The sequence below is a fragment of the Amblyomma maculatum genome, chromosome 5 (genome assembly GCF_055883805.1).
Source record: "Amblyomma maculatum isolate TAMU_Amacu chromosome 5, ASM5588380v1, whole genome shotgun sequence".
In the NCBI taxonomy this organism is placed as follows: Eukaryota; Metazoa; Arthropoda; class Arachnida; order Ixodida; family Ixodidae; genus Amblyomma; species Amblyomma maculatum.
In genome coordinates this window covers 30,091,854-30,117,579 of record NC_139348.1, presented here as the reverse complement: position 1 = coordinate 30,117,579, position 25,726 = coordinate 30,091,854, and the positions used below count along the sequence as shown (strand labels likewise).

Sequence of the window (25,726 nt, the reverse complement as noted above, 5' to 3'; positions counted from 1 at the left end):
TAAAAGCAAACATGACCGTCACTACTTGTCACCTAGGCCTGCTTGGGGAGCCAGTTCACGATGTATCATGCGGGAACATGCCCCAAAGTTACGGCGTAACAGCGGAGTTTCTGATGCATGGAACCCTATGGGTGTCATGCCAGGGCTCGACCACAAGAATGTAGCAGCCAGGAAAATGCAGCACCCGGGACTACAACAGCGGAGTTTCACAGTATTTCTTATATCTTGCGCATTCTTATTTAATCAGTCACTGCTACAGCGGCCCATCGCAGCAGCACTGTTGCCATGTAGAATAAAGCTGATACATACAGCACTCTGCGTTGCAATTGCACAAAGTGAATAGGCTGAAAAATGGCACACCTACTCTCCGGGCCTAACAGCAACATTTCTTAGCATGTTTCGAAATATTCAGACACGCGAGTTGGCTTTGAAGGCTTGTCACTTAGCACAGTGTAGGTTTGATAGGCTGTGTTTTTAACTACATCCCCCGTCGCTACCGATCGCTGCGCCACCTTTTTTATAAACATGACATTTGTCTCTAAGATGATTTAGGAAAAAAAACAATAAATTGCTGAACTATGCAGAACCTTTGGCAGAACCATATCAAGCTAGGCATGTGAAATGAATGGGGGGGATCATTTTTACTATGCACAACTTGAAGTTCTATGGTAGCGCTGGTATGGCTGCAGTCAGAGCATATTTCTTTTTTTTTTTTGCAAGTATATACTTTTAAAATGCTTGGATATGCTAATTTATTCAGACAATATGTTCTGACAGAAACTGCATAAATAAGCATTTGTGCCGAAAACATCCTTAGCGCATAGTTGAAATCATCATCAGCCGGACTAAACTCACTGCAGGGCGAAGGCCTCTCCCATGTCACTCCAATTAAGCTGGTCCTGTGCTATCTGCATCCACTTGACCTCTGTTAACTTCTTAACCTCATCCACCCACCCAACTTTCTGCTGTCCCCTGCTAGGCTTTTCTTCCCTTGGAATTCAGTTTGTTACCCTAAGTGACCATTGGTTATCCTTTCTTCGCACTACATGTCCTGCCCATGCCCATTTCTTCTTCTTGATTTCCATCAGAACGTCATTAACTTGTTATTTCTCTGACCCAGTCTGTATGTTTCCTATTTCTTAATGTTACACCTACTAGTTTCCATTCAATTGCTCTCTGCGTTCTCCTCAATTTAAGTAGAACCCTTTTCGTTAGCCTCCATGTTTCAGCCCCATAGGTGAATACCAGTGAGATGCAACTGTTATATAAAGTAAAACCTCTATAATTCGAAATCTCGGATAATTTGAAGAATTTCTGTGGTCTGATCATTTCTAACGTGAGTTAACAGCACATTTCAAAGCATTCCCTGCACCAGCCCTGTTAATCAGAATGCTTTTGGTGCTTTGCTGGAATGCGCGATCCCAATTACCGCAGCAAATAAATGAAGTGATGGCATACTGGAGCCGCGAAGTGGCGCTGCAAAGCGATGTATATGCCGTACTGCTTCAACCCTAAAGCTATCACAGAAAACCACTCTGTGGTACGGCTTGCTGACTGCCGAAGTACACCCCTGCAGAAGAGAAGACATGCGTCACAGCAACACAGCCATGGGTACTCTCTGCGCTTCGTCAAGGCACGGCCGCGCGCACTTTTCGCCCCTCCCTTCTTTAACCTGGCCATGGACAAGACTGCGCATAGCTGAGGCACTGGCATCAAGGCTTCTCTTACTCAGCAATGGAAGTGCATGTACTGCGACGCGACCACTCTTGCTCCGTGTCCTGACAGCGTGCAACATTGACCAACGCCATTTATTTTAATGGTGTGCCTTGGCTTAGGGGGTTAGCCGTATTTACTTGCGTAATGAACCCATTTGCATTATTCACCTCGAACTTATGCAACTGAGAATTTGAAAAAAAAAAAAAAAAAAGTTCCCCCCGTTTCGTGCCACCCTCACCGCGGTCCACCGCGCATTGCTTGCTAGGCTGCCAAGTTGTTCAGCCTCAGCAATAACATTGCAGCCATGTTTAACCTTTGAAGTTAGCATCTATGCTGGGTGTGTGGAGAGGGCAAATTTGTCAGTGTGCCAGTGTCCTTGACAGCAGTGCCGGCAGCGCCTTGCTTGGCTCGCCTGATTGCGAAAGCCTGCTGGTGTTCAGTATGTTCTGGGGTATGCGCCGCCCACTGCCTAAAAATCATTGCAACCTGTGATAGCAAAACACCCTTTTAAGATAATGATGCTAAAAGCAGGCACCTGCGTCCTTTTGTTGATGATTGATAGATATAGGTGGAGGGAGGGGGCGCATAGCATGTTATCGCAGTCTGAGCCAGATTCTTTGTTGCAGTGTTTGGTTAATTTGAAAATCCTGTTACTTCGAACATATATATTGGTCTTAATGACTTCAAATTAAAGAGGTTTTACTGTACTCTTGAGCAGTACAGGTAAGTTGCTAGCCATAACCTGCTAGTATTTTCAAAATGCCCTCCATCTTAATCTTATCCTCTTGAAATGCTTGTCAATAAAATGTGAAATTTAACATTTTGCCTGCTTTGATAACTTACACTGAAAACTTTGCTTCTATTCTAATATTTTCTCTTTCATCCAGTGGGTGATATAGTATTTGTCGAGTAGCCATTCTGAAAGACATCCTAGTCTCTTGACTGATCGAAGTATAAAGTTGCTCAAAATCTATTAGCTATTACCTTAACAAATACCCTGTAAACAATGGACAGTGAGCTGATCAGTCTAATACTTACACCACATGTGTGCAAGAAACGACAGTAAATGCTTAATGTCCAATGTCTGTTAATTCGACTATTCTTAATGCTGATGCTACATGTTTGTATTAATTATCATTATATTTATGTCACAACAAGAATAATGCCCATGACCTAGTAAAACATTTATTGCTATAAAAACACTGAACCCAGTTTCTAGAGTGCTGTCCAAATATATCAAGCACTGCTGAGTATAAGTTGAGGCTTTTTCCAGAAATGCCTATAGGAAACTTGTGTCTTCTGTTTTCAGATTAAAGTTCTGAAATTTTCTCGTCCCTTCAAGTTTGCTACTGTTTTTGGAGTCAACTTTTGTTAGAAAGCACAAAATGAGCAGTATACTTATATTTAATATCTGGCAATATGCAGTAATCATATCAAAAATACTTGCAAGGAAAGCTGCTGCACTTCCTTCGTAAGCTGAAAAACTTGACAACTGGCTTAGCACACCTAAGTATGGAACACTGTGCAGTAGCACTGCCTACCTAGCTCTGGTACCGTTTTAGTCTCCTAAGCTGCAAACCTACGATGTGTTGACGTCCGCTACCTACTGCTTTTTTGTCATCGAGAATAGCTAATACTCTGTCAGAAAATCTGAATAAGCCTGGATTAGCCTCCATGCTAACCCAAGAAAGCAGGTACAACCTACTCAGACAAGTGTAAACTATGATGCGGATTTGTCCAAGATAGCTATCAAAAGGACAGGAAAATCAGCTGTTCTTAGAGCAAATTAGCAAGTGAGACACCAACGGACGAAGGGATGGATGGCTTATAAGAGCATCCTTTTTGAAACGGGGTGGTGGAAATTTCCACCATACTTGGCTTTTTCTTCTTCCTTATATCTTGAATGTTGTTACAAATCGGTCAACTATTTCGTCATTTCAGTTATTAGATTTTTATTTTCTATCCCTTCTACCCTTATGTCACCTCTCTGCTTTTCAGCCATCAATCTTCCAATCACTTTTTGCTACTTGCTCCACTGATTCCCCCAACCACTTGAGTCTTTAAACCCAGGGGCTTCAGGGAGAGTGACTGTGCGTGCATCGACACCTGGATGAACAACCACATTCCAGTATAAGACACTCAATTGTTCCTATCGGTTTAAAGCACACTGCACATGTGTCATCTTGGCTAAATTTCCTTTTTAGCTGCGTCTTCTAAGGCACCAAGCTCTAGGCTCAAAACGCTGGGCGCTGCCTACTAAGTTATCAAAGAAAGATTCCTTCCTGATCTGCCTTTTCTAGTTTTGATATATTTCTACAGGCTGCCTCTTTTGGATAAAATTTATCCAATTTTTATTTTTTGTGCCTTTTACCCACTGTTTAACATCCTTTATTTCCCCACCCTTGTGCCCTGCACACTTACTAGTTCATGGTTCATTTCCTCCATTTTGAGTCAACACTTTTTAGGTATAAGTATTTAAATACTTTAGCTGCCCACCTGCTACTGTCCCTTGTCCTCAGGTGTTCCTCATATAATATTTTACTCTGAGCTTCCCAGGAAGTGCTTCAAAAGATGCCCAGCCCATATCACCCTGAATCGCCTTGTTTGGGGTTTTGTCATGGGCACCTAGTGCTAATCGTCCAACAGCTCTCAGATTTATTTTTAATCTCGACTATACCACTGGACTAAGGCATAAAACCACATTCCCGAAAGTAAGCCTTGGCACCATATTCCTTTCCAAATACCTCTCAGCACCTCATAATTGTTGTATCCCAACAATGCCTTATGTTTCATTGTTCCAGCATCTCTTCGCCCTTTTGTGACAACATACTGTTTGTGCTTTTCCATTTTTGCCAATCCTTTGTGTATGAATACCCCGAGATATTTATACTCTGCCACTCTGTGCATTTCTTGGCCTTGTATTTTATGCACATGATCGGTTGAGCTATTGAAAATCATCAGACCCGGCTTCACTGCATTAAAACTATTGCCTAGAGTATCCCCTTTGTTTCCACAAAAAATAACTAGAGTTTGCAAGTCTTCCTGGCTATCTGCTAACCGCACAATATCGACCGCATACATTAAAAAGGTGCGGCACTGTTCTACGACTTTTCCGGCCCCAATCTATACAACAAATTAAAACCCAGAATAGCGATTTTTATCATATAAAGAATGAACATATTTGTGATAGTGGACAACCTTGTTTTAATCCTTTGCATACTTTGATAGTTATCATACTTTTTATCCCTTTCAATGTATGTAATTTGTACTCTATTATCCCAGCATATTTCCTGTATAAATCTGTTACTTCATGACCAATACCTTCATCTTTTAGTATGTTCCACAGGAGTTATTTTAATTTAATTACTAATTATTGTTTAATGGCATGTTTCATTTTGAAGAGACTGCTTCACTACACGAGATAAAGTCAAGGTCACCGTGTGCTGCCAGTAGCCTCCAAACCGCTTCAAGGTCAAGTTGGAACTTAAGCCACAACCACTTTGTCTAGCTATGTTCTCAGCAAAGGTCAACTGACGTGTGAAATAGCTTAATGCCTGAGAAGCTGCGTGGAGAGACGCATGATTGCCGACGTCAATCTCGAGTACATAGAGCGCGCCGCGTGCCTTGGCCGGAGCTTCGCCTTGAACTCGGAGGAAGAGCAACTGAGCAGCCATGCTCATTATGATGGTCAGTTGGCTCCATCTGACGATCTGAAGGACATTGCTTTGCAAGCTGAAAGTTTGCAGGGAGAAGAGAAGGGACTAAAGCCTAAATAGCAGCGGAAACGCCGGAACAACGTGAGGAGCGTCTCGGGAAATGCCGCCGCGACGATGCTGCAAGGTGTGAGCAACAAGCGGCACAGATGGCCGCCGCTTCTGCACCAACATCGACACAAACAATGATCGAAGAAGGACAACAGGGGTAACTTGCATCAATTCGTAAGACGAATCATGTGATCAGTATCAGTGAGTCTGAAAGTGCTACACGACAGTTTCCCAAGAAGTTCACCAACAATACGTTCGCTTCACCATGTAACCATGCTTCAGCTATCGCTTCACACTAGGTTTAAAGGGGTCGTGAAACGTTTTCCGGAAATTTTGCACGGCTTAGTTAAATGGAATCCTTGTCCTGCATCATATAATATACCTCGATTCGTTTCATCGCCCGCGTTGATTTAATAGCGACAAAAACAGAATTTCGGTTTCCTAGCGCGCGTCCTCCTCAACTCAACAGATACGTCATAGCGCTAAGCCAATGAGAAGCTCCCGTTGCCGGAGCCTGCTGAGCCAAAGTTGACCAAGCTCGGTGTATTTTAGAGGTTATAATTGTGCCCTACTCTACGCTCACACAGGGTTTTTTAATATGGCCGACGCCTAGGTTCTTCCGTGGGTTCCAGCGTCGCTGTGCTGCTATAGTGAACTAGAATATAGTCGCTACTGTTAAAACATGGTTACATCGTGGGCTTTGAGCCTTACGCCGACGCAACTTTTCGGGTGCCAGGTCGGCGAAGATGGACCCTGCGAGCGACCGGTACAGTAACACTTGTGTCGAGAGGCCACGGTAACCGCGGCACAACTCCGGCTTGCAGAAGCCCCGACCGTCAGCCTCCCGATCCCAGCCGTTTCGGAACTACGCATTGGTATGTATGTCCGAGTCTTGCAGCCTAGCCTACGTTTGACCGTTGCGAGAGTGCGCAATCGCTAACTGAAGCTTTCGAACAGGTGCAGCTGCGGGCGGTGCGTGCCGATGCCGACTGCTCTTGAGAGCATCTGGCGAGATCCCGGCGGCGACTACGTAGTTGAAGCAGCCGTCTGGGTGTTACAGATCATCCGCATTTACTCCAAATGCTTCTTGATCATGGACTGCTAGTCGAGAACACAAGGTAAGAACCTTGAGCGAAAGGCGACATAACTTGAACAAGCGGCACCTGTTTTTCATTTTCTCGAGCAAGAAATGCTGTAATGAAATCTATTGCGGAAGGCAGTGTTAATAAAATAAAGCTTCCCCTTTAACGTTACTTACCTGCGATCATCTACACTGTCTACAGTGTTGATATTGCGCCACGTTAGCGCGAATACATCGCTGGTTTTCATATTTTTCTTGTTTTCGTAGAAGCGCATGAGCATGACGTTTCACCATGCAAATTACTGGTTTGCTTAATTCCATGCACGAGTAAATGAGAAAACACGCATCATCTGATAGTGTGAACTTGCTAAATGGAAAGGGCATGCACATTGATGTGAAGTAACGGGGGGGGACGCTGTCCGGACACATTTGCTTGTTTTATTAGCCAGGTATGACCTTCAGCAAGTGCAGCACTTCAAAACATAAATACATAAGGAATGCCACAAGAAATGCAGTAAATAAGTACAAAAGCAATCTCATTTCGGAGGACTCTGTGCTAAGTGAAATTGCATGCAGTGAAGTAGCCTGTCTCCTGCGGAAGCCGTGGGAAAATGCACTAAAAAACGACACAGAAGAGAAAAACACACAGAGCAGGACTCGCTTCTGCAGACGATCATTAACTAGCCCGACAACTCTTGTTATAGCCTGTCCCCACTTGCTGCCAGAACAATCACCATACCAGCACTCAAAGTTTTATTTGCTAGTTTTTTTTTTTACCCACTTGCATTAGGTGAGTGTTGTATAGTGTGCAAATATAATTAAAAAAATTGACTTCACTGATACCGTCATCAACACCTGCACACAGTAAACCTCTCCAAAACGCTTTGACACTGACATTTTACATGTGCTGAAATGTAACAACCAAAAAAAAAAAAAAAAGAAAGACGTTCTCCCAAAGGCCAGTACACTGAAACTTCCACAGTTTGAGTAAGTGTTGGAAATTTTACAGTTAGCAAATGAAGTTATAGAGTAGTTTTGCGGCACTTGCAGAAAGTTTGGCACGTGCCGTGTTGTGGGAAAACAACTGAGAGCTGTTGACAGAAGTGCACTTGTAGTTTATGGCTCCTTCGAATAGAATGACTCCATGCACAGAGCTGCTTAATGCATAAGTCGCATACTTAACATCTTCGTGCTATGCGGATGATATCAGCGTGAACATTGACATCGGCCACAACACTAGTATAGAGGGTGTAAGACGACTACCAGGTTTTGTCAGTCAAAAGCTGCATTGCCTTCAGGCATTATTTTGCTGCAGTAGCAAATTGTGATTGCACTGGAGTTCTAATATTGGGTGGGTCTCATTCTCTCTCAATCACCTGCAGCAGAATTCAAAGTTTGCCATACTTCCAGGGAGAATAAATTGACAGTGAAAGTTACACAGTACAGCTTCTGTTAGACGGGAATTAATTGTACAGATGCATGAATAACTTTCAAATTTGTAAAAGACCTAAATCATATTTTCATTTTGCTATGCTGAAAAGTGAATATTGCTTTTTCTCTTGTCAACAGGAGGCACCACTACATCTACTACAGCCAGCTTGCGCACTGGCTTTGGGGATGCCTCGGCAGACATCACAGTAAAGTCCTCCCTATTTGTAATGCAAGCCAAATAAGGGAAAGGTTTCCATCTGACAGTTACACTGGTTTCCAGTTTGTGCAAGGTTTGTAGAGTCATCACCTTATTCATTCTGAAACAAGCCGGAAAATATGAGAAGAGAGAATTGCAGGACAGCTGGACTAATAACTGGAATTTTACTAAAGGATAGAGGCAAAAGAAGACTTGCACACAGAGGTGCACATGTAAAAAAGGCCCCAAAAGGCTGTTGACCGATTTCTTAGCCACACACACGTCCTTAGCCTTTGCAGTATAGTGTGCCTTTGGACTTGGATCTGTGGCTTCCCTTTTGTAAAGAGTGGTTCTTGACCATAAGGAATTTGCTTTTTTTAGATTTTGATTTTTTAGACCCTTTCTGCTTTCCACGCTTTCACTGCTTTGGGGGTTTTTCGTGCACGTGTGTTTCTGTGCGAATCTTCTTTTGCCTCTTTCCTTCAGTAACATTTCAGTTGTTAGTCAAACTTTGTCTTGTGCTCCTCTCACGTGTTTCGTCTTCTGGCTGGTTTTAAGATGAATCAGTACCAACTCATCCAGTTGTTAGTCTTGTTGATATCACTAGCCTGACTGCACCCACTGCTGGGCAAATGCTTCTCCCATATCCATCCGAATAACCCGATCCTGTGCCAGGTGCATGATTCTCGCAAACTTCCTAATTTCATCTGCTTGCCCGAGTTTCTGCTGCCCCCTGCTAAACTTGCCTTCCCTTGGAATCTAAAAGACATATATAGGCTCACTTAGAATGAATTTTGTGTACTCACTCCCTTCCTTTACCTTTGACGGGTAGAATTTTTCTTCTTTTGGAACTGACCGCAGATACATCAGCTGCATCCATATGATCCCCGCAGACTTCCTAATCTCATCTGTCTGCCCGAATTTCTGCTGCCCCCTGCTACGCATGCCTTCCCCTGGAATCTACAAGACATATAGGCTCACTTAGAATGAATTTTGTGTACTCACTCCCCACCTATACCTTTGATGGGTGGAATTTTTTTTAGCACTGACCGCAAATGCATCATAATTGTGCAGTTGTGTATATACCTGCTTGTATAGATGTCTCTCCCATATCTATCCAAATAACCCGATCCTCTGTCAGCTGCATCCATCTGATCCCCGCAAACTTTTTATCTGCCTGCCTGAGTTTCTGCTGCCCCCTGTTATACTTGCCTTCCCTTGGAATCTGCAAGACATATATAGGCTCACTTAGAATGAATTTTGTGTACTCAATCTCTAACTATACCTTTGTCGGATGCATTTTTTTTTTATTTAGCACTGACCTCAACACATCATGATTGTGAAGCTGTATATACACATTTGTATATTTAGGAGAGAGGAAGACAGCAAAGAAGCGTGAATAAAAGATGTCTTGCTCTAGGTCAACTTCCTTCTAGCCTAAAAATTTTGTATGCACTGATGAACCTGCGGCCAACCAAAAAATTATTTTGAAAGCAACATGTCTCTAACACTCATTTGGTAACATTAGATAATGCCCAAATGTACTACAAAGTGGTGGTCCTTGTGGCACTGACAAACCTAGATTTTCTAGTTGCCGCGTTCACCTTTACACGGCCTCGAAAAATAGTGGCTCATGGGGAATAGAAAAATCAAACCGTTTTCTGCAAAAGCTGCTTTGAAAGGTGGCCACTGTTTTCAGCATTTTGCAGTCTCATTCAGAAGCAAGCCAGCATAATCTGCAATCTGTAGACATGCATACAATAATATGTGCCTTATACTTTGAAATGTACCAGACTTTAACCAGTCATAAAACAGCGTGCTGAAAAGGTATGTATAGTAAAGCCTCCTTCGTTGATGATACCTGTAGTTTGCATGAAAACATCTGCACTAGAACCTGCATGACGAGTTAATTTGCCTGCTGGTTGAATATGCCACCAAAATGCTGGTAATACAATGAACTTTGTCGGTGCTGGGGTCAAGTCTAGAAATATAAAGTTGGGATGATTTAATTGTGAAACCTTGCTGCTGAATTCACTGCAGGCTAGAATGTAACAGGATTAAAGGGCAGCTGTAGATGTAAGGGCAGTCCACATTGTCACGGCATCTTATGCGTCCTAGTACACATATCTACATACCGTGCATGTTTTGCTAGTAAACAATGTAACCACAGATTTGCGAAGCTCCAAGAATGCTACACTGATGCTGTTTGAGTAGCTGCTTGTGTCGCTGAATATTGTGAAAGCCTTTTGATGGAACGAAAACTGCTTGGTGAATACTTATGCAGAGTGAGGTTGGTCAGGAGCGCAGGTGATATGTACACCCTCGCAATTTAACCATACAAGCACAGACTGTATGATACTCATACAAATTGAAATATATAAGGGAAGGAATTGAACTGAAGACTTCGCGGTTCGACAGTCCAAACTTCTACTACATGTGCTTTGGGCTGTGTGTGCTAGCCCGCCTGCAATCTGATTGCCCGAGCCAGGAAAATGGTACACACCCATATGAGCACCACTCCCAGTACTCTTTAACATGTACATAGAAGTGCAGGTGCTTGGGATAAACCTTGGCTGCCGCAATGCACCTCAAACAATGGCATGTTAGCCAGAATAGCAGGTTGGGCTCGTTGGTTTTCCATCCTGAGGTAACAGCGCAAAATGTGGACGGGAGCACAAGACGAGAAGACGATGAGACATCATGTCGTCTTCTCGTCTTGTGCTCCCATCCACGTTTTGCGCTGTTACTTCAGAATGTCACGTGCCTGCCCAATATCTACATAATTGTCACACGAACCACTTTGTGTGTATTTACGACTACTTGCACAACACCATTGCCACCCACTGATGATGAGCAGCTGAACAGCAGTTTTTCACGTACACTCCGCTGCCATTAATTACAAATGCTATCACGCTACGACTTCCCATACCACCCCACCCAACCTCTGTGTGTAATGACTCAACCTTTGGTGCGTTTGCATGTTCTCGGGATACTGGAGAAATCCAAGATATCAATTAGTAGATTCAAGCAACTTAATCTGACATACATCTGGTGAGAATATTACAACTCTATCCATGTATACACAGATCTGTATCACCGCAAGCGTCGCCTACAATTGTGGTGATGCCGCTCAGAACATGACTCATCTTTTTTTTAAGGGCATAATTCTCCACAAACCGCTGCTGAGCTTGTGGCCCCTTGGTAAGAGGCTTTCCACATCTGTGGGAAACCACTTTAGAAGTGGTGTGAATTCACAGTTTCAAAGCCTGCATTACAAATTTTTTGAAGTTTTCAACACCACACCCTTACCAGCCTTTGGCACTACACATCACTGAGCTCCTTATATCTACTTGTGCTCAAGGCCACAAGGTAGTGCTTTAGTGGATCCATACCCACTTGCCAATTATATGCCATTATGCATGCTTTCTCCATAGACTGCATCTAAATGTGGTTTCACACACAAATATTTATACTTAATTGGACAGGCGGACTGCCCAGAACGTTCCACATGTGACATTACGGAGACTCTGGAGCGTGTACTAGTGGTGTGTCCCAGTATATGCGTGCAAAACAATAACTCGAGTTACTTCTTTGAAGTCGTTTTGGCAACAGGCCTCTCTCAGAGGACTTATTGGCCAGTTGGCCAGAAACGGAAAGCTCTACAGGCAGTGCAGGCTTTCTGCTGCTTCTTGCATGACACAGGACTTGACTCGTGACTGTGGTGCAAGTTACTATTCCTGTATATATTTTAATCAAGTCACGACCCTCTTTGTTCTTCTCTTTCTGTAGCAGGTCAGATATTAAACTTTTAAGCCAATCTATCCACCTTTCCAATCAATAACACTTGCGTGAATGCATTTCTCCTGGATGGTTGATCTGGTAATCACACCATCGTAATGCAAGAACATGGGGCGTATGAGCTTTTGAGGTGAACAATTTTTACCCTAGAAATGTCTTTTAAGTGATGTGAAGGATTCTGTATATATTTTAATCAAGTCACGACCCTCTTCGTTCTTCTCTTTCTGTAGCAGGTCAGATATTAAACTTTTAAGCCAATCTATCCGCCTTTCCAATCAATAACATTTGCGTGAATGCATTTCTCCTGGATGGTTGATCTGGTAATCACACCATCGTAATGCAAGGACATGGGGCGTATGAGCTTTTGAGGTGAACAATTTTTACCCTAGAAATGTCTTTTAAATGATGTGAAGGATTCTGTATATATTTTAATCAAGTCACGACCCTCTTCGTTCTTCTCTTTCTGTAGCAGGTCAGATATTAAACTTTTAAGCCAATCTATCCGCCTTTCCAATCAATAACATTTGCGTGAATGCATTTCTCCTGGATGGTTGATCTGGTAATCACACCATCGTAATGCAAGGACATGGGGCGTATGAGCTTTTGAGGTGAACAATTTTTACCCTAGAAATGTCTTTTAAATGATGTGAAGGATTCTGAGCTCTGCTCAACATGATCCTCCTCTTTGGAGTCTTCATTAGGTTCTATGGGACTAGATGAGTGCTGTGGAAAGAACGTGATCGAAGTGGAACCAAGGGGCCTGTTCTGGGTGGTACGATATGCTGGTAGGGGCACCTGTTGTGCTGGCCTCACGGTATCGTTCAAAATAAAAAAAAAAAATCCAAAATGCGCATATTACTGCTATGAGGGCAATCTGGCAGGAAACAATCAAATAGAACTGGTGGCTTCTGCGAGTCGAGTAGTTCTCAAATAAGCATATCTGTAAGGCTACAAATCGCAACTACGTTTGCTGCCTTTATCACGCGACCTACACTCTTTTTTTTTGCCAATGCACTGGGCCAGCGGTTTTGCGTCGGTACGACGCATCGTTTGAGGTGAGCTTTCTTCGTTTCCGGTCCAGGCTTCGAATGACGCCGAGGTTCATTTAGGACTTCCAGTAGAAAGTAGTACGAACACATGAACCCAGTCGGTGTGCCAAAACTTGTGAAAGCGAACGTTACTTCCACTCGGAGAAGCCGTGCTGCAATCGATCGCGACGTACACGGTTGGCATAGCGAGCACTCAAACCCGCACAACACGCCTAAACGCAGAACCTAACGGTGACAGGAAAAATAGGCGAAGTCTGAGCACTGTAGACGTTGTAGGAAGTATGCTTCCTCTTTTTTTTTTTTTTTTTTTTGAGAAAGGTTACGAGAGAGGCGTCGGGAAGGTGGGGGAGCAAAGCTGCGACAAGGCGTAGGGTGAAAGGGCCACCCAAGTACATTGTAGCAACCTTTTTTTTTTTTTTTTTCGGTTTCCGGCTTTCCGTGTAGTGCCATAGTTCAGGTCATCCGGCCGAAATAAAGGAAGCGAAGCTCGACACGCTATTCTCAGTGATGCAGCGCGGAGGCGAGCAACTAATATACGAGTACGCGCCGCGCGGCGCCCGCTTCTGAAACACTACACCCACCACTCGGATTGAACACACTTGTCGATTTCTTTGACCTGAAACCGTATTTAGATCGTATCTTTAATGACGCCAAGAATAATAAAAAAAAAATTACAGCAGCGGCCGCACAACCAAGTTGTACCGGTGGTATATGAGACTGCTCAAGACGTTGTGCTACATCACGAATGTTCACAAAAAAAGAAAAAGAAAATAACAACAACAAATTAGATTGGAACCATTGTCATTTGGAGTACCCGGCGGAGCGAGGTATAGTTGTCGTTACCGAAAATCTGAACTTGAGCGTCACCTCTCGCTCTGTTCCAGAGCGCAGCGAGAAGCAGACACCACCCGTAAAGTATACGTAAAGCGAGCTTTACCACCCGTCCTGCTCCGCCGCCGCCGCCGACCGCGCATCACGTGACAGTATTGTTGAAGAAATGCGTTTGCGTGAGCGAATAATTGATATACTATATCTTTATTTGCTAACTTTAACAGCAACCTATTATTGTATGGGAAATAATGATTATATCTGCGTTTCCAAACGGCTAAACATGACGTAGGCGAGTACTTCTAATTCCGGCCTACAGGGTCGCATGGTCGCTTCAGGAACGCAAAAATGCTTTGATTTCAGAATGGCATTATTAAATGCAGAAGCAATATTTCGACGAGATATTTTGGAATAGGCATACCTAATGTTTACTGAAGCAAGGAAAATTGCAACTGGGCTGCTACATTTTCGTTTCACGACCCCTTTAACCGAAGCTAAATCACAGCCAATTTTTTGTCTTTCCTGCATTGCTCTTTTGAGCAAGGTTTCCCCCTGGAGGCTAATACGTTTATGATGACTTCCTAGACTGTATTCTCCTTCATCTATTTCCATCTTTGTGAGTTTGCTATAAATTCCTTGCGACATAAGGCAGTAGTCAATGGTCATCTGCCTGTTCCGAAAATCCCACATGACTTGTCCCTTACATTTAGTTTTTCGGTTTACAATAACTAGGTTGCGTCCCTCACAGAAGGCTAGCATTAACTTTCCATTACAATCAATGTATGCATCCAGATCCTCGATGTGACTGTTGAATTCTCCCAATGGAATAATATCGGCATCGTCTCCAAACTGGTTTATATCGTCATTGAGACACTTAACAAGATCCTTGTTTTCCTGCCTGCATTGCTACTAAATAAACCACCCCTAACCGTGTCCTTTTGTTGTAAATTTTATTTGTTCATTTATTTATTCACAGATACCTATGGCACACAAAGGCATTTTTTTAAGAGGGTTGTACCATGAAATCAAGCATTACCTGTGCTATAGTCAGATTATAAGACATTCAAACAACACACGGAACAGCCATGAAATACAGCAAATTCAAGCACACACGTGAGTACATTAAATGATACAAAGTTAAGATTGTGTGATCCTATGAAACACTTCCACAGATGTGTCGTCGACATTTTTGGGGAGCTTGTTCCAAACGAATATGACATGCAGAAAGAGTTTTGATAAACGTTAGTTTGACATTTGATTTCTCGCACCTTAAAAGCATGATCACAATGTGCAGACACAAAATGTGGCAGCTGTACACACAAAGTTTTATCGATTCCGGTTTGGCTGAAATAGATGCGATGGAAGATCTCTAGCTTACTGCCCGAGCGCCTATTACTCAGAAGTTCCCAGCCAAAAGATTCCTTTATTGCTGAAACACTCTGTCGAATGTCGTGATCACTAGGCTGCATGGTTCTGTATGCTTTCTAAGCCATCCGATAATGTAATCACACATGGATCCCACATCGTGCCAGCATACTCAAGAATAGGTCTAATGTGTTTGAGGTACAACAATTCTTTTATATTTGTTGGGGCTTTATAGAAATTACATCGGAAGAAATTAAACCTTCTGGATGCTTTGCCTATCACATAGTCGATTTGGGTTCCCAATGTAAGGTCCTCCCTAAAATACACACTGAGGTACTTAAATTCAATAACATTTTCCAAAGGAGTAGAATTTAAACAGTACACAGAGTTTATAGGGCTACGTTTTCGTGTAAAAGCAACATATATATATATTTATTTTAATTCAGTGTCGTTTTCCAGTTGATTTTGCTACAGGGTGTGAACATCATGTTTGGTGACTATCGGGCTGTACACGATACAGTTGTCGTATACAAGTGGATTTTGAAGGAAATGTTCTCAATAACATCATTACTATAAATTAGGAACAGCAATGGCCCCAAAACTGACCCTTGAGATACACTGGAGTAATATATGCAGAATAGAATGTAACAGCATTAATGACAACATATTGTGGTCTATCAGAAAGGTAGTCGCGAATCCATGCAATTATGGCATGGTGGATCCTGAGGAAGCAAATTTATGCAATAAAAGGGCATGCCGTGTGCAGTCAAAAACTTTCTTTTTAAATCCAAAAATATGCAGTCAACCTGATTTTCACAGTCATAACACGAAATAATATCATGACTGAATTCCAACAGCTGTGCAGAACATGAAAGCCCAGACCTGAAACCATGCTGTACATTCACAATGAAGTTGCTATTTTCCAAATGTTTTATGACGGCACTGTAATTATATATTCTAGAATCTTGCCATTTACGTTGGTCAGAGAAATTGGTAGTTTGAAACCTCAGTTTTGGAGTTACTTTTATGGACAGCGACTATGTCAGCTATTTTCCATTCTGTTGGAAGATGACCAGCGTCTAATGGCTTTTTATACAGAGCAACCAAATAATGTGCTACCACTTCAGCGCATGCTCTCAGAACATAAGATGGTACTCAATCGGGACCAATAGCGATATGAACATTGAGGAACTGCAGTTGCTTCAAGATTTCATTATATGTAATTGTAATAGGTGATATATGTACAGAAATAACTTTAGTGGCTTCACAGACCAAAAACAGCGATTAAAATAAGCTTTGTCATAATCATCCGTGATGTCAGCTTCATCAACCGAGAGGTGTGGAACACCATGAGATTTTAAAAACTTCTATAGCTCCTTAGGGTTGAACTGAATTTTTTCACCCAAAGAAGCAAAGAATTTATTTTTTGAATTTTTAATTTAGCTTTGATATTGCGCGAAAGGGCCTTCATTGTTTTAAACGTACATGATGAACGGTTTTTTCAGTACGAGGTGAGAAGGTGGTGCCGCTTGTTGACCAGTACACAAATATCCCGATCGAACCATGGCCTATCATTTCTCTGTTTGCAAGGCACCAGTTTGGCGGTACATGTATGTCAACAAGAGCTTTGAATTTGTTTTTAAAGCAATCCCAAGTGTTCTCACAGTCTAATGTACGACTGCTCTTTAAAAAATTAGGCAAGAAGGAAACAAGATCAAGCGATAAGGATGCATAGTCGCCTTTGTAGTAAAAATAAACTTTCCTGGATTGCTTATACACAGTCCGTGCAACAAACACCGTAAAACGCGCAACAACGCAGTTATGATCACTAAGACCAGGGATTATTAATACTTTATCTGCTGATGAGGATGTGGTTGAGAAAACTAAATTCAAAATGGAATACCTCGAGTGCTGTTGTCTAGAAGGCTCCTGTACATGCTGTGTTAGATCATTAACTGCGATGAGCTCTGCAAGGGCTAATGCTAGTGCATACTTGTCAGTGAGCATGGGTTTTTTATACTTCCATTCAACGTTGGGCATGTTAAAATCACCACCAAGGATAACATCATTATTAAGAGCGGAAAGGAACCATGACAGGTCGTTGTAGCACTCTACACAATTTTAACAAGGTGAGCGATAAAAGGACCCTACTATAAGGATACCACCACTACGCTTCAAAATACTGCATCATAGCGATTCACTGCATGCTGGAGACACTGCTACTGGCTTCGAAAAGAAGCATGTCCTAGCAAGTGCAAAAACACCAGCCCCATGAGTGTCCTCGTCCCTCCGGTGCACGTTATAGTCAAGAGGGAAAACCTCAGCGTCACCACTAGAATATTGTAACCAGGATTCAGTTCTGAGCATGATATTAGGCAGCCTTTACTGAAGATGTCAAAGTGGAAAAATCGTCAGTTTTATTTTTTGGGCAACGATAGTTCATAACAAGGAAGACTAGCTCATCAGACACCGGATTCGATCGACGAGGATGGGGAACATATGAAGACGCGTGGTCGGGCCAATTCCCTATGACTAGCCATCTTGCATTTTCGATAACCTTTTTTCGAAGGCAGCATCATAAATGAGGCCCCGACTGTTGGCGTAAACTTGTTGAAATGCAACTTAAAGGGAACATCTAGTGAGTGTGCATGGGCAATAAGTTTAGACTGTGCATTGCGCAGAGAAGGACTCAAATCCCAGATTGCAAATGACTTGCCTTTAAGCTTCCCACCAAACCACAAAATGTGGTCCTTGTCATTAAAAGTGCAAAATTTAAGTTTTGTCGGTCGCCTTTTATTCTCATTGTATTGGCCCAAAACGGTGTGCCCTCTCAACACTGCAGGTATTGCGAACCCGCCGGATGTGCCCACTGCTGCACAAGTCGACCTTATTGGCCAGAAAGAGTGCGCAGTTAAGATATATTAAGATTTGTCGGGAAGTGCTGGAAGCAGTGGTGATTAATGACAACAGGGAAACCTCACCGAAAAGGTGATGAAATTCCTCGGACATTTTTATAAGCTTTCAGCGCCATAATTTCCCTTTTTTTTTTGTTATCTCGTCGTCAATGTCTCATCCACATTTAATCACCCATTGGTTTTAGCTTTTTATTCTTTTGGGTTGGCCCTTCACATCACTCGCGTTGACTCGTTTTCTTGTGTTTTATTTTCCTTTCACCCCGTGGCATTGACTTCATTTATTTAATCAGGACTGAGTATGCAGAGTAAACTGAGAGAAAGAAGATGGCTACATGATATGGAAGAGCACAGAGCAAGAGTAGAGGAGGGAGCCTCAGTTCACAAGTCGAGCCAGCATTTCGACAAGTGGACTTGTCTTCATCTGCGCAGCGTGATCATCACGGACAGGGGTTTAAATATGCTATTGCTTCCAAAGAAGAAAAGCTGGGGAGGGGGAAGAGAGGAGGCTGGGGAGAAGAAAGCAGTTCAAGGAGTGAAAAATTGTTTCTTGGGTATGTATTTTTTAGATTGAAATTAATGATCCTGTAACCTGAAAAAGAAAATAAAAAGCGGCAGCAGCAGGAAAAACTGCAATGCGGGGTAAATGATGAGTCAGCATCTAAAGCAGCTTTCATGCTGACACACCTTTCTTGAGAGTGGACAGGCATTCCCAACTGTCCTTATAAAGAATACATCTGCACAGGAACAGTTCCCAAAACCTTTCTGCACAGAGGGGAGACGGACAAAGAAACTGAGCAATGACAGGTCAAGTGAACCACACCTGCCATGTTATAAAAAGAAGGGTTCAAAGGCCAATCAAAGTAGGAAGTGATAAAAAGGAAACATGTTTGGGAAAACACCTGCAGCTTATGCTATAGCAAAGGGAGGGTAGTAAAGTGTACACGTGCTGTGAATATACAGTCGTGCCTCGTTAATATGGACACTTTGGTTTCAGACCAAAACTGTCCATAAAGCGAGTCATTCATAATAACGAGTCATGAATAAAAAAAAAAAAGGATTTTATTGAGAAAAGAGAATTATAATTAACGACTGCTTTTGTACATAACGGTGTGCACTGGACTCAAAATTCCACAAAACACCGGCAATTTTCAGGGCATTATCCTTGTCATTGTTGTCTTCAAAAAATTGTTGTGCAGTCTGAAGCGACTCGCTTACCATGACACTCGTGATGTTGGGCTTTGTGTTAGTCGAACTTTCGAGCACGAACTCCTCACTGGCCGATGAATCAGCGTCTGATTCTCTACTCACCGCCACTTCCAAAATGGCCTCTTCACTGAGAGTAATATTTGTATTTGGACCGGCCACTAGCCTACTGAGCTATCGGTCCAAACAGTGTTTGTACATTTTATTTGGTTTTGTCAATAAAGTTCCTTGGAAAAAAAAAAAAAAAAAAAAAAAGTAGCCGCCAAGTAGCTGCTTGAGATTCTCCTGAGACGAAGAAATAGCTGAGCTGTCGATACTAGTCCCTCGCAGCTTGGATTGACTAAGATGACTTTTGCCGCTTGTATTCACAGATTTCTTCGAGCCTACGTTCAGCTCTGTTCTTTTGCGTTTATCTCCCGCCATGCCAAAAGCCAGACTCAAGTTGAGGGTTACAGGCTCCTGAAGCTATGCACTTTTTTGCCTAGTTAACCTTTCTGCCTTTCCGTCCTTCTGATTCTTTCATTTTTTGCCTTGTACTGTTTCTGTAAGGAAGCAAGGGAGTCAAGTTGGCAAGCTGCTATGCAGAGGGCTGTCGAACATCCCATCTTCTTGGCGCCATTTTTACATGTTCCCATAAAACAAACACTGCAAGCTGAAGTACAGTTTAGAACGACGGCTAGCCGACTACGAAGAGCTCAGACCTTGTAAAGGCCGCATCGTTGACTCAAAGCGAAGCCGACATACGGACCGCCTAGTGTGCAAAGTTTGACAGTTCGGCAGCGCAACAGGGACGAAAACCAGGAGCATGAGAGGGAAGTGCATCCAGGATGGGACGCCCGGTCCCTGTTGAGTGTTCGTACGTCGCCTTTCTTTTGTCGCTCTACTTTGTGAGTGTGTCTTAACTCTCACCAAAAAGCGTTAACGGCTTCATGGAATTTGCGCTTTGGAAAGAAAACTTCAGTTCCCACCGCCACTGTAGGCATTTGTCTTTCTTCCTGTCATTTCTTTCTTACGCTTTTACCGGTCTCTCTGTTCCCGTTCAGCAGAATTTATTGCAACCACATGTTGCTGTTTTCCCGACTGCGGCGGCCCTTCCGCTGCACCCAGAAATCTCCTCGTTCCCCGCTTTCGGGGTCTTTCTTACGCTGACCCTCGGTTTGCTGTGTACGTTCTTTTCCCCCCGCCCCTGCCCCTTCCCTTAGAACGGCGACACGCCCGCTTTGGTTCTTTCCCACCCCACAGGACACGTTCAGGCATCCTGCCGTATCGGCTGTCGCGTAGGTTCGCGGGCGGCGCGCCCTTCTTTAATTTGCGTTCGAACTCCTCTGCTTTTTTTCAAGCACTGTCCATATTAAAGAGACAAAAATACATGGGCCCAAGTGGGGCACGCGCATTCTTCCCCTGTCCATTGTCCGGACAGCGAGTTTCCATATTAACGAGGCATAAATACATTGAAAAGGTTTCGTCCCCAGAAAAACTGTCCATAATTTGGGTCGTCCATATTAACAGGGGTCATATTAACGGGGCACGACTGTACTGTACAATTAACGCTATATGGGATTGTTTACTTATTAGTTATGGCACAAAGGAAATGTATTTAAGGAATTTTATTGTTTCTTTCGAGATATTTATTCCTGCTGGTTCTATTGTTCTAAATTTATGGATTAGATATGCCTCTCTATATCTTCTGTCCCTTGATGATTTAAAGCCTGACCGGAGAATACATAATTTAATTTCTTTGAACTTATGGTCTTTTTGATTGAAATGCTGCGAAACTGTTTTCAGGAGGTTTTTGCCTGTGTCTGCTCGATTGCCTTACATTCATTGATTGTCTTGTCTCTCCAGTGTATTGTTTATGATAGAAGAAGCATTCTAGAAGGTAGACAATGTTTGAAGATGTGCAATTAAAGCCCGATTTTATGTGAAAAGTGAAATCGTTTGCAGTACTTCCAACTGTGGCGTCTTTTTGTACATGATTCAACGTCTACCATCTGGGTCTACAGCAAGGACGTGGTTGTGTTGGATGCTTGTTGTAGAGTTTAGAATGTACAAGAATATCTCAGAGGCTTTTGTTACGTTTGTATGTTACCCTTGGTGCCTCCAGGAATATTTTCTTCACGCGTTCATTACACATTAGCATGGAGTGGTATCTCCACAGAATATTGTTTACGTTTGGAAAGTCATTGGAGCATTTCGTTACAAAAGAAGGCTAGTGTGGTGACGCCGCGCGTCGGTGCCCAGGAGAGATAAGAATCCGGGGCGGCGCGTGCCACCAAATGACCCCCGTTTATTCTGATGACGATGTTTTTATACAGATGACAGTAGGTTGTGCTCGTGATGAAATAGCGCCGTCTATACACAACATCATTCCCCCCTTAGATAAACAACAAAAATGCATGCTAAAACTCAAGATTGCAGCAGGCAGGCAAAAACGAAACAAACAAGAACACTAACTAGTATATTTGGGTTACGTAATCCCGGTACCACGTGGGCGCTGTCCGTTGTCACCGAGATCTACGCGGCACCCCTACAGCCACATTTTCCGTCCGCCCAGTGGTTCCTTGCTGTTGAGAATGTTCCATTTGCTGCCCGTCAAGCACAACACACTCTGCACCAGAAGTCTGAGAAAGTTCTTCATGCAGTGTGTCTGCCTCTGCCACATCCTGCACAGACTCCTGACGATCATCACCCAATGTTGCAGTGTCTGCTGTTGCCAAAGCCGTGTCCTGAATATCAAGGCCTGCAGGAGACTCGAAGTAAGGCACATCTATCTCCAACCCGACTGCTACAGCACGATGCCCCTTCAATTTCTCAATCAACAGCGGTGCATCTTGTTGACCTCCCCAGGCAACTACTGACAACTTCGACGCATTCCATTTCTTCCCATCTGCCAGCAAAAATGAATTCCTGCCTATACGCTTCTTCACCTCCAGAGGCAAGGAAAACTTCTGCTCGCTTTTTACGCCGAAACCTCGTCGTACCTTCACAAAATCCCCCACGTTGATGGTGGAATCTCTGGCACCTCGTTTCTCATCCGTGTAGCTTTTCACTTGCTGCTGCCGGTTCTTGACCCGCTGTCGTAAGTCTGCCACGTGCGCCACTGGCTCATCGAAGAATCCTTCTCCTGGAAGGCCAACCACATCTAAGCGAGTACGAGGTCTCCTTCCGTGTAGCAAGAATGCTGGAGACACCCCTGTTGTGGCGTGTGGTGCAGCCCTGTAGACACTCAGGTACTCCAAGATGGCTTCCTTCAATGGCCTGCGCTCCAGTGACGCAGTCTGCAGGTACTCCTTCAGAACGCGATTAAACCTTTCGACCTGGCCATTGCACTGAGGGTAATACAATGATGTCACACAATGGTCAATACCCCTGGCCTTTAAAAATTCCTGAAAGTATGTGGACATGAATTGATGGCCATTGTCTGTGACCACACTTCCTGGGTACCCTTCCCGTGCAAAATGCTCTAGCAAGACCTTGACTACTGACTGTGCGGTTATAGATGAAATAAAAACCACTTCAGGCCACTTGCTGTGATAATCCACGATTGTTACTGCAAACCTGCAGTCAGGCGGTGCACGTTCCATTGGCCCCACAATATCTATTCCTAACTTATGCCATGGCTTCTCAGGCCATTCTACTGGCTGCAATGGTGCTGTCATAGTTTTTGCAGACTTATCTGCGGCTTTACAAACTGCACAGTTCCTGATGGCATTTTCCACATCGTCATCCATCCTGGGCCACCAATACAACTCTCGTAGCCGTTGCTTTGTTCTGACAATGCCTGGATGTGATTCATGAGCAAGTGCAACAAACTTGGATGCGAGATCTGCTGGAGGCACTATACGCTCTGCACGAAACAACAACCCCTCCACAACAGACAGTTCATCCCGAATGCATGCGAACAACAACAGTTTTCCTGCGAGCTCCTTTTTTTCTGGCCACCCAGATACGACATGCTGCATCACTTGTTGCAGCAGCGGGTCATTCTGTGTTGCTTCCTGTAGCTGATTTTTCATAACGACACTTGATATTGCAGCAACTACCTCCTCCAAAGGCTCACCTTCCATTGATGGCATGGGCAACCGGGATAGTGCATCAGCCACCACGTTGGTTTCTCCCTTTGTGTACTGTACGGAGAAGTTATAGTGCATGAGTCTTGCACACCACCTTTCAATTCGAAGGGGACGCCAACCTGTGCTATTGCTGGATAGCAAGGTCACCAGCGCCTGATGGTCAGTCCTTAAAATAAATTTTCGGCCCCACAAATACACATGCCAATGCTCGCAAGCCCATAGGCACGCTAATGCTTCCCGTTCTCCGGTAGAATACTTGCGCTCTTGTGGTGACAAGGTCCTGGACGCGAATGCCACCGTGCGTGACTCCCCATCAACAACTTGTTGCAACACAGTCCCTAACCCGTAGGCTGAAGCATCAGCAGTCACCTGTACCGGTAGCGTGCAGTCGAACATGGCCACAGCGCTGCACGATGCCAGCAGCGACTTGGCCTTGCAGAAACTGTCTTCCGCGCTCTGGTCCCAGCAGAACTCCTGGCCCTTGCGAAGAAGCCGCCGCAATGGCTCCACTTCCTCTGCATAATGTGGAATGAAGCAAGAATAATAGCCAAGAAGTCCCAAAAAAGAACGTAGACCAACCACATCAGTCGGTGGCTGCACGTGAAGAATCGCCTCAACTTTCGACTTGAGGGGCCTGAGCCCTCCAGCACTGACATGGTGGCCCAAAAATGACAGTTCTTGCACTTCAAACACACATTTCTTGTTTAGTTGCAAGCCGGCTTTAGCAATACGTCGCAATACCTCATGCAAGTGGTTGGTGTGTTCCCCTTTTGTCCTGCCGAAGACAATGATGTCATCAATATAGAACAGAACACCATTACAACCCTTCAATATCTCCTGCATCATCCGCTGAAATGCAGCAGGGGCCGAAGCGAGGCCAAAACATACTCTGCGGAAACGGAACAGCCCTTCATGCGTCACGAACGTTGTTATTTCTCGACTGCCTTCAGCCAGATCCACTTGGTAGTATGCGGATGCCAAGTCTAATTTTGAAAACCATGCTGCCCCAATCAGCTCGTTCAAAAGTTCCTCAGTATGAGGCAGTGGAAATCCATCAGCCACCACTGCTTTGTTTGCTTCCCGCAAATCTACGCAGAGGCGGATCCTTCCATCCTTTTTCTTCACTACAACTATCGGCGACACCCACTGTGATGGGTTTACACGCTCTATGATGCCTTCCTGTTCCAGTCTTGCTAACACATTAGAAACTTGTTCTCTGAGTGCCAAGGGCAGGCGCCGAACCTTCGCTGCCACGGGCTTCACATCGGCGCGCAGCTTCACTTCATGCACAAAGTCTTTTGCCAAACCCAATTTATCAGAGAAAAGGGAAGAAAACTCACATAATTCTGGGGGCAGCGACTCGGTGCTCACAGTCGTCTGCAAACATGCCAAAGATGCTCCATCAATGCGCAACCGCAGCTGCTTGACTGCATCTAAACCCAACAATGCCATGCCCTGCGGAACCACGTGAAAACGAACGTTGGCAGATACACTCCCGTACACAGTCTTGGCCACAAAACAACCCATGACCGGAATTGTTGGGCCAGAGAAGTCCCGCAGCGTCGCCACGGCAGGACCCAAGTCAAACCGGCAGGCGAACTTTTCTTGGCATAGATGGTGAGGTAAAATGGACACAGCTGAGCCCGTGTCTACCAGCAGCTGGACTAATTCGTTCTCGATGCACACATCAACGGCCAAAATCCCCCATTTCACCTGTGTCACTGTCAGCACGCCCAACACCTCCGTGCAGTCTTCATCTCGAATAGCGCGCATTTCTGCTTCTCCGCGACTTTCACACACTACTTGGAAATGCCCAATCTTGTGGCACCTTGCACAACGCTTCCCTCGCGCCTTGCATTCCCGCGAGTTGGCTAAGTGTCCTGCTGAGCCACATCGGTAGCACTTGCGCACCGAGGCCGACGAAGAACCGCCCCTCAGCGGCTGACCTCTTGCCTCCGTCACTCACTGGACCGGGTAAGCGTCGTAACCGTCTTCATACAGTCGAGCACCGTTTACCGCCTCTTCATACGCCCGCAGGATGTCAACGGCCTGATCCAACCTAAGCGCTGACCCTTTCAGTAACAGCTTCTGTCGCAGTTCTACACTTCGAATGCCATCCACAACCTTATCATGCAAAGCTGTCTCAAGAAAATCACCAAAGTCGCAATTCTTCGCCAGTTGCCGGAGAGCAGTGACGTAGTCCCGTATCGGTTTGTCCGGAAGTTGTCGCCGCAGCGTGAATCGGCGACGCTCAACAAGAACATTCACAGCGCTTGTGAAATGGCGTTCCAGCAAGGCGAGCGCTTC

At 44.2% G+C, this 25,726-nt stretch overlaps 2 long non-coding RNA genes across 2 annotated transcripts in view; one reads left to right on the top strand and one right to left on the bottom strand.

Moving 5' to 3' along the window:
* LOC146187938 (uncharacterized) overlaps nt 1–25,726 on the bottom strand; it is a 47,876-nt gene that overhangs the window by 19,157 nt on the left and 2,993 nt on the right. The window lies entirely within an intron of this gene.
* On the top strand, nt 6,106–9,658 carry LOC146187939 (uncharacterized). The gene is made up of 4 exons (XR_014707455.1): nt 6,106–6,355; nt 6,438–6,598; nt 8,131–8,282; nt 9,504–9,658. It is a non-coding gene; the product is annotated as an uncharacterized LOC146187939 (long non-coding RNA).